The sequence below is a fragment of the Camelus dromedarius genome, unplaced genomic scaffold (assembly GCF_036321535.1).
Source record: "Camelus dromedarius isolate mCamDro1 unplaced genomic scaffold, mCamDro1.pat HAP1_SCAFFOLD_121, whole genome shotgun sequence".
Classification (NCBI taxonomy): Eukaryota; Metazoa; Chordata; class Mammalia; order Artiodactyla; family Camelidae; genus Camelus; species Camelus dromedarius.
In genome coordinates this window covers 1,832,538-1,848,538 of record NW_026989801.1, presented here as the reverse complement: position 1 = coordinate 1,848,538, position 16,001 = coordinate 1,832,538, and the positions used below count along the sequence as shown (strand labels likewise).

Below are 16,001 nucleotides of genomic sequence, written 5' to 3'. Positions count from 1 at the left end.
CTTTTCTCTGAAAAAAAAATTATAGACCTTGTTTCTTAGTAACCTGAAGTTTGCAGATTGTGTTCAAATATGTAACCCAATTTGTTTAGTGTAGTTGTTGTGGATAAATCTCCATCTAATTCAGTAAGCATGCACTGAAATCCCATTTTTTGCAGCATTCTATGCTCATATATAAGCTTTGACTTATCTGATTTTATTATCAAAACATCCTCCAGACTGGACTTACCGTTTGTTTCATATTACCCCTATAATTATTCTTAAAAACTTAGGTTTAACTAGGTGAGGCTTCTTGTTTAAGGCCACACAAGTAGTAACTGATTAAGCTGGTATTTTTAAAAAATATTTTTGATAGTATTTGAGGCATCTTGAATACTTGACCTATAAATATGGAACTGAATAGTTGAGACATTTGAATATAATATCATGTTTATATAGTCTGATTATGAAATATGCATAGATATTATAGGGAAATTTTAATATAATGCCAATCAGAAATATGCCAGAAGAACCATGGTACAATTGTTTTTAATACTTAATTTTTAAAATCAAATTTGCCTTGGAAAACAATTACAAGGGAATCTCATATCCTTTTCACCTAGATTTACCCACTGGTGGCATTTTCCTAGATTTGCTTCCTCTCTCTAAATATATGTATATGTCTCTCAATATAATATAAAACAATATTTGCATTTTCATTCTTATTTTCATTTATGGGATTAAGTTGCAAAAATCCTGACCCTTCTCAGCTAAGTACCTTGGCCTAAATCTCTCAAGATTCAGGACATCCTCTTGAAACAGAAGAAGAGTGGCAAGTGGAAGAAGAAGCAACTGTGTGGGAACATTGATCTAAAGTGTGCAGTCTCCTTCTCAAAAAGGGGAGGCATGAGGGTGGGAATAGTCTTCAGTAGTTTACCTATGAGGATGATGTTACCTGTGCATTTTTCCATATATAGAGTTTATTATGTTCATGTAGTTTATTTTTATTCTTAATTGTATTTTGTTTAGTTTTCACATATTTGTAGACTTTGCAGTTTTATTCCATCTATTAATTTCCAGTTTCATTTCATTGGGTTCAGAAAAGATACTTTGTATGAGTTTAAACTTTTAAAACTTGTTAAGACTTGTTTTGTGGCCTAAAATATGGTCTATCCTTGGAAATATTCCATGCCCATCAGGGAAAACGTGTTTTCTCTTGTTGTTGGTTGGGAGTGTTCTGTATATGTCTGTTAGGTTCAATTAATCTATAGTGTTATCCAAGTACTCTGTTATTTCTACCTATTATTGCAAGTAAGGTATTAAACTATTCTATTATTGTTGAGTGATCTGTTGCTCAATTCTGTCAATGTTTATTTCATATATTTTGGAACTCTAATGTTCAGGTATACATATTAAGAATTGTTTATCTTCTAGATAAAATTGACTCTTTTAACATAATGTCCTTCTTTGTCTCTTTTAACAGTGCTTGGAATACATTTTTTTATCTCATATAGATATAACCACAACAGTACTCTTTTTGTTGTTATTTGAATAGAAAATCTTCCTGGGGTGTACAGTAAGGTGGTAGTTGCTCAGGCTGACCTGTCTCCAACCTGTCTGGTGGCAAACCAGCACCCATTCACTCCTTCTAGTCTAGGCTTCTCCAGCCTTTCTATCTGTTTCAGTCTTTCTCCAAGTAGCCAAGGGGAATTGTCTCCTCTGTGTAGGACCCCAGGACTGAGATGCCAAGTCTGTGGCTTGACCTACTCACTCCTCAGGTTTAGGGTCTGTTTTCACAGTCTTCCTTTTCTTCTTAGTCCTTCCCTAGGTGCACAGGTCCCAATCTGAAGTTTTTACTCCTCCCTAATTATGTGGAAATATCTCTTGAAATCTTGTTTGTATAGGAGTTCTGCCAGTTTTCAGTCACTTTTCTGTGAGAAGTTATTATCCCTCATCTTGACCCCCTCCTCTGGAAACAGTATTCTTCATTGGTAGGTTCCCCCCTACCCCATCACTCAGTTTTTAGCAATTTAAATATATCATTCCACTGCCTTCTGGCCTCCAAATATTTTGTTGATAAATTGACTGACAATCTTATTGGATGTGATGAGTTACTGCTCTTTGTTGCTTTCAAGATTCTCTCTTTGTCTTTTGACAGTTTGATTATAATATACCTCAGCATTGGTCTCTGATTATTTATCCTACTGGAGTTTGTTGAATATCTTGCATTTGTAGATTTATATATTTCATTGCATTGGGAATTTTTTAGCCATTATTTCCTCAAATAATCTCTCTGCCCTGCCTCTCCCTTCTGCTTTAGGGACTTTCATAATGCATATACCTGTCTATGTGACAGTATCCCATAAGTTTGTTAGGCTGTATTCACTTTAAAAAAATTATTTCTTCCTTCTGCTCCTGAGACTTGATAATTTCACATGTCCTGTCTTCAAGTTTGCTGAGTCTTTTTGCCTGTGCAAGTCTAATCCCCTTTATATGTATTCAAATGCTCTTCACCTGAGCTTTACCCCCAAGGCTAATTCCCTGTAGAAAATGTGTAAATTCATTCATTGTATTTTCCAGCCTCAGAATTTCAGTTTGGTTCCTTTTTTAATTATTTTTATCTCCTTGTTCATTTTCTAATTTTGTTCACATATTGTTTTTCTGATTTTCTTTAGTTATTTTTCTGAGTTTTCCTTTAGCTTTTTAAGCATATTTTTAAAAAAGTTATTTTAAAGTCTTTGCCTAAAACATCTAATGCATATGTTTCCTCGGGTTTTTTTTTTTTTTTTTTTACCACTTTAGTTTCTTCATTTGGAAGGGCCATATTTTCATTTATTTTGTATGCCTTGTGATTTTTGTTGTTGTTGTTGAAAAATTGGATATTTAATTCTCTATTTATTTATTGTAAGTGGAGGTACTCAGTATTTAACCCAGGATTTTGGACATGTTAAGTACATGCTCTACTACTGAGTTATTACCTTCCCACCCCCTGAAAGTTGAGCATTTATGAAAGCAGTCACCTTTCCCATTCTTTGCATATTGGCCTTTTGACAAGGAAGTCTTTTCCTAAGCTGGCTCTTGAGTTTGAAACTTGGGATTAAGCTTAGGAGAAGTTGTAAAGTCTTTTTAGGCTTTTTTGAGCATGCATCTTCCCTGGGCCTGTGTGTTGCTTTTCCAGTTTTCCCATATATGTGCTCCTTTTAAGTATATTAATTTCCCAAAGGATGTCTCCTTTGAACTTTTGATTGTCTATTGTGTGTCTCCATCCTGAAAAGAAAAAGAAAAATTCAGTTTCTCTTCTCAAGTTTCTATTCTCTATACTTATTTCTGGTCAGCACATATGTGAGCATTTTTTCACAATAAGCAATTCTGACACTAACTTCCAAGAGTTAGTTCATACCCTACAGATTAAAGGCTCAGTCTCACAAGACTTCTCCTCAGTTCAGATGCAATTACAAGTCCAGGTTGTCACCTGTGCTTCTGACTAACTGGCTGTACATTGGAGTTTCCCATCTCTTCCCCAGGTTCAATGATTTGCTAGGATGGCTTAAGAACTCAGGAAGGATAGTTTGCTTACTAGATTACTGGTTTATTTTAAAAAAGGATACAGCCTATAAACAGCAAAATAGGAGATGCAAAGGGAAAGATATCGAGAAAAGCGTGTGGAGCTTCCATGACCCCTTTGGATTTGCCACCTTCTAACAACCTCCACATATTCATCAAGCCAGAAACTCTCTGAGCCCCTTCAGTTAGGTTTAATTTATTTTTTTAATAGAGGACTTCTTAGATAGATATGGTTGAGTAAACTATTGGTCATTGGTGATTAACTCAACTTTCAACTCTTCTCTGCTCCCCAGTGGTTGGAGCATCAGGATAAATGTTGCAACTTTCTAATAACATTGATTCCTCTAGCAACCAACTCCATTCTGTAGTGATCTAGGGGCTTTACAAAATCACCTCATTAACATAAACTCAGTTGTGGTTGAAAGGTGCTTGTTATAAATAACAAAAGACTCTCCTTTCATCTTTATCAGTCTGGAGCTATTTTAGGAATTGAGGACAAAAGACCAAAAGTTACAAGAAAAATAATTTCATCTCTCTCATCACATAGGGTTTTAAGAGCTATATACCAGGAATAAGGACAATGATCAAATTTGTATTTCTTATTATACATCTCAATATCACACACCCATAATATCTTGTCATAGGTGTCTGTATGTCATTCTCCCTGCAGCTTTCCCAAGCAATGCCCACTGCTTCTCCTTGCCTAAGATCCAAATAAGGGAAAAGATAACAGTCCTTCAGGCAGCCCATGAGATGTCAGAACATTGTAAATGCAGTCTGTTCTGCTCTGTTTATTTTGAAAAAGGGAATTGGAAATTCAATTGATGCCTTAGATATTCTATTTTATATATTCACTGGTAACCTCTTGTTCTAGGCATCTGTGGAGCTGTCTCTCCACATTTTTTCCTTGAGAAATACCTGCTGCTTCTTTCCACCTGATATCCAAGTTTTACCACCACCTACCCCTCTGCCACCCTTCCCTGATTTTCATGTGAGGTGAAACAGAGACCTGAACAGGCAGCCCTGACAGATTAGAACATTATACAACTCCCTCTCTCTGAATCAGGGGAGGGAATTGGGAAATGATTTGCCACTTCCTTAAAGACCTTACCACAATGGGGACCGAGGGCAACAGAAAAACCACAGAATTTCCTACCATTTTGAATGAGGCTGTTTCTTGATTTGGTATTTGGTTGGTTGCTTTGGACCTTTGACTGTTTTATGGAACTACTGTAAGGTTATTCTAGCCAGTATTTTGGTTATTGTTTATGTCTCCTTGGAGAAACAAGAGCCTAGAGTTTGCTTGTCTGTCATTTCGCTCAAGTATGTAGATTTTCAATCCTTTCTCAATGACATTCACTCAGCCTTTGTGAGAACCATTTACCTCATTTCCAAAGTAGTTATATTAATTTCTAACTTTCAGTCTCTTGTGAATATCAGTTTAGCTGGATATGTAAGTTATTATCAAAGGGCTTGGTATATTGTAGGCATTCAGTGCATCATAACAATAACTTTAATTATATTATTATTTTGAAATAACAGTTTGGAGAGTGATATTATATTATTTCACTACCAATATCATGAGAGACTTGAGGGAATGATGGGGGAAAACCTCTGCAGTATGCTAATTCTAGGTTACATTTTGTCTAATGGAAAGCACAGAACTCTTACTTACCTTATCCTAAGTTGATAGATGCTTTGTATAAGTCTGAGTTAGAGAATGGCTTTATAATCTGATTTCCACTAAGAAGCTCTTCTAGGTTGGCAGGTTGCCATGGCATCCAGACCCAAAATGATGGACCCAATTTGTCTGCTGGAAAGTGTCAAGGTGCTGTCAGTGAACCAAAAATCTCTGCAGATTCTTGGTGAGATTTCTTTGCCAGAGCTGGTGGTGGCCATTGTATGACCGTATCATACAGGCAAATCCTACTTGATGAACCATCTTGCAGGTCAGAATCATGGTGAGTGTTGTACTGGGTCAAGGACCAATTGCTTGATTCTAGCTAATACCTCAGCTTCTTAAGTTTTGTCCTGATCATGTGTAGGGAGAACCAAATTTCTCTTAACAAGTCAACTTTCCACTCTTAATTCTCACTGCTAAATCACTGTCTTACTGTAATTCATTATCATATTGTATGTTTTATTCCTGTAAAGCAAAATTTCTCCTACCAATTCTCACAATCCTACCTTATTTTACATGCTTAAGCACTGGACTCTTGCAATTGTGTCTACTCGCTCTTGAAACACATTTTGCTTTTTTATGGACTATTCTCATCAACATATAAATGTGTTCAAATGTCTATAATCTTAAAAATATCTCCTGTATGTCATATACTACTGTGGCTAACACCTCTCCCACCTTTTGAAAAATTTGTCTGACAAACAATATAATCTTGATTTTCTTTTTTACACTTTTTTCTCTTCCCATGTCTGTCTTCAGTCCATTTCTCTCTGGCTTTGAACCTCACCATTCTTTCAAGATACTCTTCTTATGGTTATCAGTGACTTCCATTTTGTCTGATTCATGGATTCCCCTTTGCCTCTATGTTGAGCCCTTGCTTGGTATCTTTATCACAATTAATATTCCTTCCTCCTTGAAACAGATGACACACAAAGTAGGACATTCCTGAGGAAATGGAGAAAGCACCAAATCGTATGCTGGGATACTGACATTTCAATAGATCTGTCTCTGTAGCCCCTTGGTGGTTTAGATTATCTGCTCTAACTGAATGCTGCTTTCTCCCCTCTCCTCACAGGCTTTCCTCTAGGCTCTACAATGCAATCTGAAACCAATGGCATCTGGATGCGGTGTGTGCCTCACCCACGCAAGCCCAATCATACTCTGGTGGTCCTTCTGGACACTTAGAGCCTGGGGGATGTGTGAATGGTAAAGCAGAAAATCACAGTTAAATACTTTTTATTCTGGATTTTCCCCTTATCTCTCCATGGTCCTAGAAATTTTACTGCTTTAATCTGTAAAATCTAGAAATCAATTATAGTAAATAAGGCAAACTATGATTTGTTTGAATCTCACTTCTAGGTAAGATATCATGGTGTCTTAGATAAATTCTTTTATTTCTTGGCACTGTGTGGATGACTTGATTACATTTAGTAAGTCATTATTGAACAGCTGAGATCCAGGCCTTTGGACTTAGCATTGTAGATATCAGTGACCAAAGTAAAGGTCCTGCCCTAAAAGAGTCTTTAGTTCAATTGACAAGACATTATCTGCAGTCAGATTTAGTACCATGTAATTGCGAAAGAAGCAGGCTGGATAGAAGAAGAAATTACATTGCATTGCAATCCCCAATTTCTGGGAATTTCATGGGAGCTCCATGGCTGGAATGGCTTTTTTGAGTTATCCTGAGTTTGGGACAGGGTTGCTGATACATTTTTGAAGAGCTTCTCCAGAAGCCTTTCTAATTAAGAGGGCTGACACCTGAAGACTGTCTTCCACCAGCACTCCCAACAGCTAGGGGAATAAGTCCTTCAGTTTTGAAAGGCAATCCAGGCAGCACCTGACTGGTTTTGAGAGCTTACAGTTAAGCATAACTAAGAAAGAGGAGAAGTATCAATCTGTGAGTGAGGAAAAATTTCTGATTCACCTTCTTAGCTACAAGGTGAAGAGTGTATTTGAGGGTTGGATTTAAGGGACGGGTTTACATTTTCCATGATGTAGTTCATCAACTACTCACAGAGTGTTCTGGAAATCTGTGAGACACTTCTGAATGTGCAAGTTCTATAAAAGTAATTTTTTGTCCTACAAGAAACATTTTAAAATGGATTTTTGGTGGTTTAGCTTTCTGCTAATGGGTGAAATGAACTATTCCTCCTTTCCCCCTTTTGAGATTTATTTGGAAATAATACTTACATTTTTATAGCTCTCTCTTTTTCCTCAACGGGAGTTAGAAAGTCTGTGCTTATTTTTAAAGCCATATATCAAATAATGATATAATCTTCTTGTTGAAATAATTGTTTGTCATAACTGCTACTGCTTCTTATCCTAATTGATTATTTTTAAAAAGTGGGTTTTGGGGAAAGAAAGTAATGAATAAACTCTTATCCCCCCCAAACTCCCATTTAGAATCTTCTCAACATAAACCACAGTTTTTGCATTTGCACTGGGAGCAACTTTACATACCATTTATAATAAAAAACAATTTCCAGTTTATGCCATTATTTAGACAATGCTATGATTTATACAAATTAGCCTGGGCTTTAAGGCCCTTGATTAGGCTGCATGAAAGCTCACCTTAACTTCTCCACTTGCCCTCTGCCCTCAAGTGACTCTAACTACAAGACCCCTGTCTTCTCCCATCTCTAATTTTGTTTCTCTGGATTTTCCTGTCTATGGGATCACCTTCATTTCTTCAGTTCCACATATACCAGTTCTTTAATATTCAGCTCAAGACTTTGAGGAAGCTTTCAGATTATATATTCTTTCTCCAAATTTCATAGCTCTGTTCTTCCTTGATAGACTTCTAAATTTTAGTTTAGTGTTATAGCTATAGGTTTCACTGCTTATATACATTACTGAGAGTAAGCCTTTTACAGATACTTCTATCTTTGTTGCAATACTGTTATGGATGTTTGTCCACTGCTTTGAGATAGTCATGCTGAAAGAAATAATTTTCATTTTTAGCATTGCTTTTTTAAAATCTAAGAACAGTGGGGGATATTTAGTAGCTTCCTGCAAGTATTTATTGATTGGATATAATTTAAATACCCAGTTATGCCAACTATGGTATATTTTACATGGACTCTGATTAATAAATATATGCAGAATGAATAAGTGCCCACACTCATCACTGAATTCCTAATTACACAACAGGTACTGTATTAGTTTTTCTGTGTATGTTATTTTACTTTATCCAATTGAGGAAAAAGAAAGCACTGTGAACATTAGAATCCTTTTATATATGAAAAATTTGCAAACACAAGAAGTGTCTCTGTAATTGTCAAAGTTGATATCTGCATTTACATCTGTCTTCAAGCAATTTCTTTGCGTGGTGAGTATGTTAGCTGAAATAATAAATGAAACCATGATTGAAGAAGTGTACAGATGAATTTCTAATGTAGGGGTAAACTTCTAACTCTCTTGTTCTAATGTGATTTCTAGGATGAGTCTAAGAAGGATTCATGGATCTTTGCCCTGGCCGTGGTTCTGTGCAGCAGCTTTGTCTAGAACAGCATGAGCACCATCAACCACCAGGCCCTGGAGCATCTGCAGTATCCTTCCAGGTCCTGAACCACCATGTTTCACTGAATTCATGGGAATGAGGATAGAGTCAGTCTCTCCTTTCCTGTCATTTAGTTTTCTTGGGTGGAGCAGAGGGGACCCATGGCAAAAGAGTGTGCTTATAATATTTTTATACTAGAGAAATGTGGGAATTGTTAGTAGTGAGTTTCTTTTCCCTAACCAAATCTTAGTTATGCGACAGAGCTTGCAAAATATCAGGGAGGACAAAGTCCTCTCAAACACCTGATAGAGTAGAAGATTCCACAGAATTTGTGAATTTCTTTCCAGACTTTAGCTGGACTGTATGGGATTTCACCCTGGAGTTGCAGTTATGTGGTCAGCCTATCACAGAAGATGAGTACTTGGAGAATGCCCTGAAGCTGATTCCAGGTATCAGAGTATGGCCTGGGCAGTGTACGGTCCAATAGAGTGTGGGATCTACTAAACAATATCCCTCATCTCTGTGATTGCATTTGTATTTGAGACTAAATCAGTCTGTGGAAATGGTGGCTGGAAAGTGGGTTGCAAAGATCTAGGGGCTACAGTTGAAGTTTACTCAAGAAAAGTAAAGTGTAAAGTGAAATTACTCAAAACCAATTTGTTTTTTATACATCTTTAAATTTAGCATCCAGATTTAAATGGGCGCTGAAACATTCTAAAGACTGGACGCTGTGTTTCCTATTCCTTCAATTTGTCTCTGTTGAAGAAAACAACTAATCAGCTAATTGTTAGACATGAAACTGCAGTGAAAAGCTTATCTAAAGAACAAAATGTAGATTTCACATATTATTCTTTTCAAAGAGGGATATAAAACTTTCTAATCCTGTATAATTATATCATCTACAAAATGATTCTATGTTGTAAATAAACCTGAAGAGGTGACTGTCTTTACAATCTATGCCTTTTCAATAATATTGACAATTATTAGAACATTCATTTTACCTTCCACATCATAGCTTTCTCCTAATTCCCACATGTTTACTCATGATTTAATTACAAGGTAATAAATTATTTTCATGGGTTACATTTCCAAGGATGTGTGTCTATTGAAACCTTGAGAGAAATATCAATCCCAATTTATTCATTCTTACTTTCACGTTTCTATTTATGATTTCTCAAAACAGCTATTAAGAAATTGGCTGGCAGGAGAGGACCAGATATAATCATTTACCTCAAAGAGTTTATAGATTAGTGGTGATACCTTAAAATTACATTTCAGGTACATTTATACTTCAGAGGTTTTTACTAAAAAATAGATAACCCTGCATCAATTATTTTTAGCATCAAAACAGTTTTCCTTAAATAATGAGGATGTCATTCCTAATATTCCAATTACTGTCCATGATCCCTTGTCTGTAGCTCTGTTTTTGGTTCCACAGCTCAATTCCTACATGAGGTTGAGTTGAGCAGAAAGTTTCATGTGACCTTTCATCCTTTTAGCTGCTAGTTAAGCAAACACATCATAGACAACCACTCTACTATGTGCATGTCTGGAGAGACCAGCCATAGGTTTCCTTTACTGGATCAGATGTCTCCCTAAATTTCTCTGCAGTTATATCATTGGTATAAGTCTGATGTGCAAAGAAGTATTGAATGTCTATGTTAAAAGAGTTCTTTGTGTAGAAATGGCAAAGACACACAAATCCCTGCCATGAACACCTGTAATCCCCTCGCCTGAAGACTCTACACACTCTAATCCCTGTTTTTCTGTCCCTCAGGGAAGAATCCCAAAGCCCAAACATGCAATCTACCCAGAGACTGCATCAGGCATTTATTTCCAAGATGGAAGTGTTTTGACTTTGACTGACCAATATAGGAAAAAAAAAATTCTAGCCAATATTGGGATGGTATCTGAAGACCAACTGGATCCTAAATTCCAGGAGCAAACAAAAAATTTCTGTTCTTACATCTTCACTGATGCAAGGACCAAGACCTCACAGAAGGAATCATGGTCACTGGGAAAGGTGAGTCCCTTTTTCCCATTTCCATGGGGACTGCTATGTGTTGAATATTTTATATAATGTGCTTTCTAAAATTTTTGTTTGATTCTATAAGGAATTCTGATTTTACAGACATTTATACTCCATGAAGAAATCTGTATACTTTATAATTATCTCACTTTGGGGGCTTTACAAATTCCTCCTCCAAATTGCAATTTTTGTCAATGATATCGGTGACTCCCACTTATCTGAAAACATCCTCCACTTAGAATATAATCACTCTTTTGGTGTAAAAACAGAATACTGCATGTTTTCAAAGGAAGTCCTATACAATAAGTGTTCTTCACAAGAAGAATTCAAAAGATATTTTGAGAATTTATAGTGGTTCAGAAATAAATATTAGCCCATAAATCACTGAAAATCCATTCAAAGGCTCAGAATTAGGAATAAATTAAACATGGTACACTTTGCCTCATCTGTCTATCTATGTAATCTATATTGCTTTCAATTTTTAAAATGAGAAACTGTATTTTCCAGGTAGCCCCTAGTATGTTAGATAGAAGTAGATATTAACTTTTTTAGTCCTGTGGCCTGGAAAACCATAAAAATGAAGAGTCAGTAGGAAAATGAAGGTGATAATAGTAGAAGGAGGTAGGGGTGCGTGTATGTGTTTGTGTGTGTGCATGTGTATATGACCCTAGAAGCATAGTCTCAGAATCCTGGAGCCATTGACTGATAACTTGATATTTAGCCCCTAAATTTCCTGGCTTCTTCAGGGCTGAGGACTCTGGTTGTGACCTACGTGGATACTAGCAATAGCGGAGCAGTTCCTCACTTGGAGAACGCAGTGACATCTCTGGCCCAGCTGGAGAACTCAGCTGCCATTCAGAAGGCAGACGACCACTACAGCGAGCAGATGGCCCAGCGAGTGAGCTTCCCCACAGACATGCTGCAGGAGCTGCTGGAGGAGCATGATGCCTGTGAGAGGGAAGCCCCTGCAGTCTTCATGGAGCACTCTTTCAAGGATGACAAGCAGGAGTTCCAGAAGAACCTTGTGGTAATCTCTCTTTGTATTTATCATATGTCCCCTCCCCTTGAAGAATGAAGCCTAGAAGTGTTGTTACTGGTCCCACGGCTCATCTCTTACTCAGGGATAAAGTAGTCCATGTTCTCATGAGGGACAGAGTTTCAAAGGACTACATTTCCTTCTTTTTTGACTGCTAGAACTCAGGCAGTTTATCTGGAACTCTCTTTGACCTTCAATGAAAAATCAGTATGGATATCCTCTTGAAATAAATACTTCTGTGGATTCCAAGCCTGTCCAGAACACCCAAGACATTCTTTAGCTGGCTTCTTTTTCTGTGAACACACTCCTATGGCTGGGAACCAAAATTTATCTTTTCAGATCCACATCTCTGGCCACTTTCAGCTTAGGTTGCTCCTTGTTGTATCTTTCATTGAAGACAGACAGAATCACTGAATGTGGCAGCTTCAAGGAACCACAGAGATTAGGTAATGCAATTCCAACAGCTCAGATGAAATACCCAAAGGAGGTTAGGGAACTTCCCCATGGTCTTCCAGAGTTTTCAGAGCTGTGAATAAATCAAATCTTGTGACTGCTGTTTTATTACATGTCCTCCAACAGAATACTTTTCTCATGAGGAACACAGTTAGACCAATTTTTCTACCAGATCCTTTGGAAATTTACTTCCTCTGTTCCTTGCTTCTGGTGACAACCCTCTATCTTTCTTCCCTCTAGGAAATCATAAAGAATAAGAAAGAGGATTTCTTGATGCAGAATGAAGAGACATCAATCAAATACTGCCAGAATAAACTTGATCAGCTTTCAAAGACACTAATAAAAAGTATCCCAGCAGGAACTTTCTCTGTTCCTGGAGGTCATGAACTCTACAGGAAAGCAAAGGAAATTATTGAAAAGTAATATCACCAAGTGCCCATGAAAGGAGTGAAGGTGAGGAATAAGGGAAAAATGGGGAACCTACAGAATAGTCAAAGAGGTCTCCTGAAAGTTGAGAGTGCAGCTCCATGCATGCATAAAGAGAGAGTATGGGGCCATTCAAACAGCTTTGGCTCTTAAGGTTCACTGCATGCTATTTATTCCTGAAGAGAGTACAAATGTCAACTCCCAAACATGAGTACAGATTTCTTAAATCCACAAGAGACAGAACAGAAAATATTCTTTTTTTTAAGCAACAACATATTTGACGTGTTGAGCACTGATAATTTACAATTCAGTCTTTGTACACAAGGATGATCACAAGTGAGAAAGGAAGTCAACTACATAGACAAGTTATAACACTCAGGAAAGAGCTACTTAGGTGTTAGAAACAAATATAATAATAACAATAAAAAACAACAATAATAATGCAACTATTATATATTGAACTGTTGTTTCCTATAGCCAAAATGTTAAGCTCTTTCCCTAGACTCTTTAACTTAATCTTTCAAATAGCATTAAGAAGCATCTGCATTATCAACATTTTAAAGATCTGAACTGAGAAGCATAGGCAGGTTAAAATAAGTTGTCTAAAGTTATAACCAGCTAGTGGCAGAGGAGAACAGCAGCACAATTTAGAGGCACTATTTCACACTGGGAAAGCAGATATGTAAAAGCACCAGAGAATTGGGGTTTGTAGAACTGAACATAATTCTGACTGGCTAGATTCTAGAGTGGGGAGAAGGAAGTAGCACTGGGCAAGAGACTGGAGAGAGACAGGTCACTCTAAGGAGCTTGGACTCATTGTAAGGAACCACTGTGGAACTTTAAACATGAAGCAAAAGTTACATGGACTTAGTTGTCTTTGCAGCACTAATTTCCCTATTGGAAATCTAATTTCTGTGCTCCTCCTTGGTTCCTCAGGGAAATGAGTTCCTCCAGAGATTTCTGAAGTCCCAGGTGGCACTAGAGAAATCCTGCAGGCAGATAAAGCCCTTACTGATTGGGAGAAGGCCATAGCAGGTACGGGGTAGGGCTGGGCTCACAGTGGGATGGGTATGTTCTTGCAGTGCCCTCTGACAGTTGTGAGAGCAAAACCTTCCCAATACCGGAGCTTCCTTCCTTTCTGTGGAACAACCCTGCTGCACCTGGAAACAGCAAAGGGAACTGTGATTGGACGCCAGACAGACAGAGCCTTTTCTCTCACATTCTGAAGTGTACTCTCGATGGTGTGGACTCAGGGTGTGGGGGGAGGACTTAAGAGATTTCCTACCACTCTCTTCAATTTGGTTTGGCCTCTGAGCTCAGGAGGGTGGAGGTCAATCCTTGCCTATTTTTTCCCTCTCTAATACCTCCCTGGGGCAGAAGAGTGGACCAGGAAGGAGACAGCTGAGAAGGAACAGGAACTGCTGAAACAGAAACTGCAGGAGCAGCAGCAGCAGGTGGAGGCTCAGAAGAGAAGTCTCCAGAAACACATAGTCCAGATGATGGAGAAGCTGGTGAGAGAAAGAGAAAACCTGCTGAGAGAGCCAAACAAGATATTGGAGCATCAGCTGAAGGTGAATCAGGCTGTGGCAGTAGTAGAGCTTGATAGCTTTGTCCTCGTACCCCAGGAAGGGATGGGTGAAGGTTACAGCATGGTCATGCAGAGATCACAAGTGCATCTACTGCCTGTGATTTATTAAAACCCTGAAGCCTTTGAATCCTTCCAAAACCTTTAAATTCGGCTCTGTAAGTAGACTTTGGAGAGTTCAGGATGAGTATTCCCCCCCTACTCCAAGCCCTCAGAGAATATAAATAGGGTTGAATAACCATTTAGAGAATTTTAAAATGATCTCACAGGGCTTGATTGAACAGATATTCCAACTATGTGTGTTTAATATGAACAACAACTAGTATGCTCTACCAAGATCACTACCTTTTACCAGGAGACCTGCTCAGCCCAAGGCCCTGAGGTAGATCTGTGCTGACATAAAACTACCAGAAATGTCCAGACTTAAAAACACAAGGAAATGATAGATTTTACACTTGCTGCATTGCCTCCAGGTGTGGACAGATCCCCAAGCTATCATGTGGCTTGGGGGGATTTCTCTCATTGTTCATCTGAACATGATTTATAAGAGATTTCTATAATTTAGGGGCCATGTGTTTATAACAGATTTCTACAATATGGGTGACAGTGCCATCCTGAGTGGGACTGAGAATTAGTGCAGACAGACCAAGGCTACCTCTCATTTGCATTTTTTGACTGGAAAATATTACATTTGTCCTCATGCCAGGCTTAGCCACCTGGAAAACCCTAAGGTATATGAATATTATTAAGGCTGTAAATTACACTTCCTCTTAATATTTAGGTCCAAACTAGGAAATATTCCTTGTTACAAGAGTCTCCTTTCATGATTAAGAGAGAATAATTTTAGGAATGATACAAAGATAGTCTGACAATGTTTTAAAGTTTGACAAAATGTAATCCTTGAAAAAATGGGGGATTTAAAAAGTTTTACTTCCTTCCTCATTTTTATTTTTTTTAGGTCCAAGAATACCTGTGTACTGAAGGATTTAGAAATAAATGTGAGGAGATGAGTACAGAGATAAATCATTTTGGAGACAGGATTGTTGATACTAAAAATGATGATAGTTCCTTGCTTGCACAAGCCTTGGACAACATTGGCAAAAGAATCACTTCGTTATTGCCTGCCCCAGCTAACATTCTTGGTAATGTTATGAAAGTAGTGAGCTCATTATTTAAAAAGAAGTAGCTCTCCTTGTAAAGAAATCAGATATATAATACAATATACATGTATGTTCTCTGGCCTATTTCTGATGTGCATTATTTCACTTTCATCCAGCAATGCTTTAAATATAAAAAGTGATTTCAAGAGAATACTGATGCTTGGCCCACATTAGATAGAATAAATGCATGGACACTTTGATATAGTGTGTTCAGTTTTAGGAAATATATATGTGTGCAAAATCATATATATGTGTATGTACATATATACAAGAGTTTCACTGAGGCTTCACTTCTAATGGCAAAAGATTGGAAAGCACTTAATGCTCATTTATGTAATTTGGTAATATATATTTTGCATGCATTTATACTAGAATACTAGGTTGCTAGTAAATAGATAGGGGAGCTCTATTTGTATAAATATAGAACAATCTGGAAGATAGAATGTAGAGTGAAAAAATGAGGCACAAAAGAGTTTGTATAATGTGTTCACCATAAAAAAAAAAGGCAATTATTTTGGGCACTCATACACATGTATGTATAGTACATTTCTGGAATATTCATTAGAAATTGGTATCATTGGAGAGGACAGCT

General features: G+C 37.4%; 1 pseudogene; it reads left to right on the top strand.

The window, feature by feature from the left end:
* The first annotated feature begins 5,212 nt into the window (after positions 1-5,212).
* LOC135320780 (guanylate-binding protein 6-like) lies at positions 5,213-15,435 on the top strand (annotated as a pseudogene).
* The last annotated feature ends 566 nt before the right edge of the window (positions 15,436-16,001 follow it).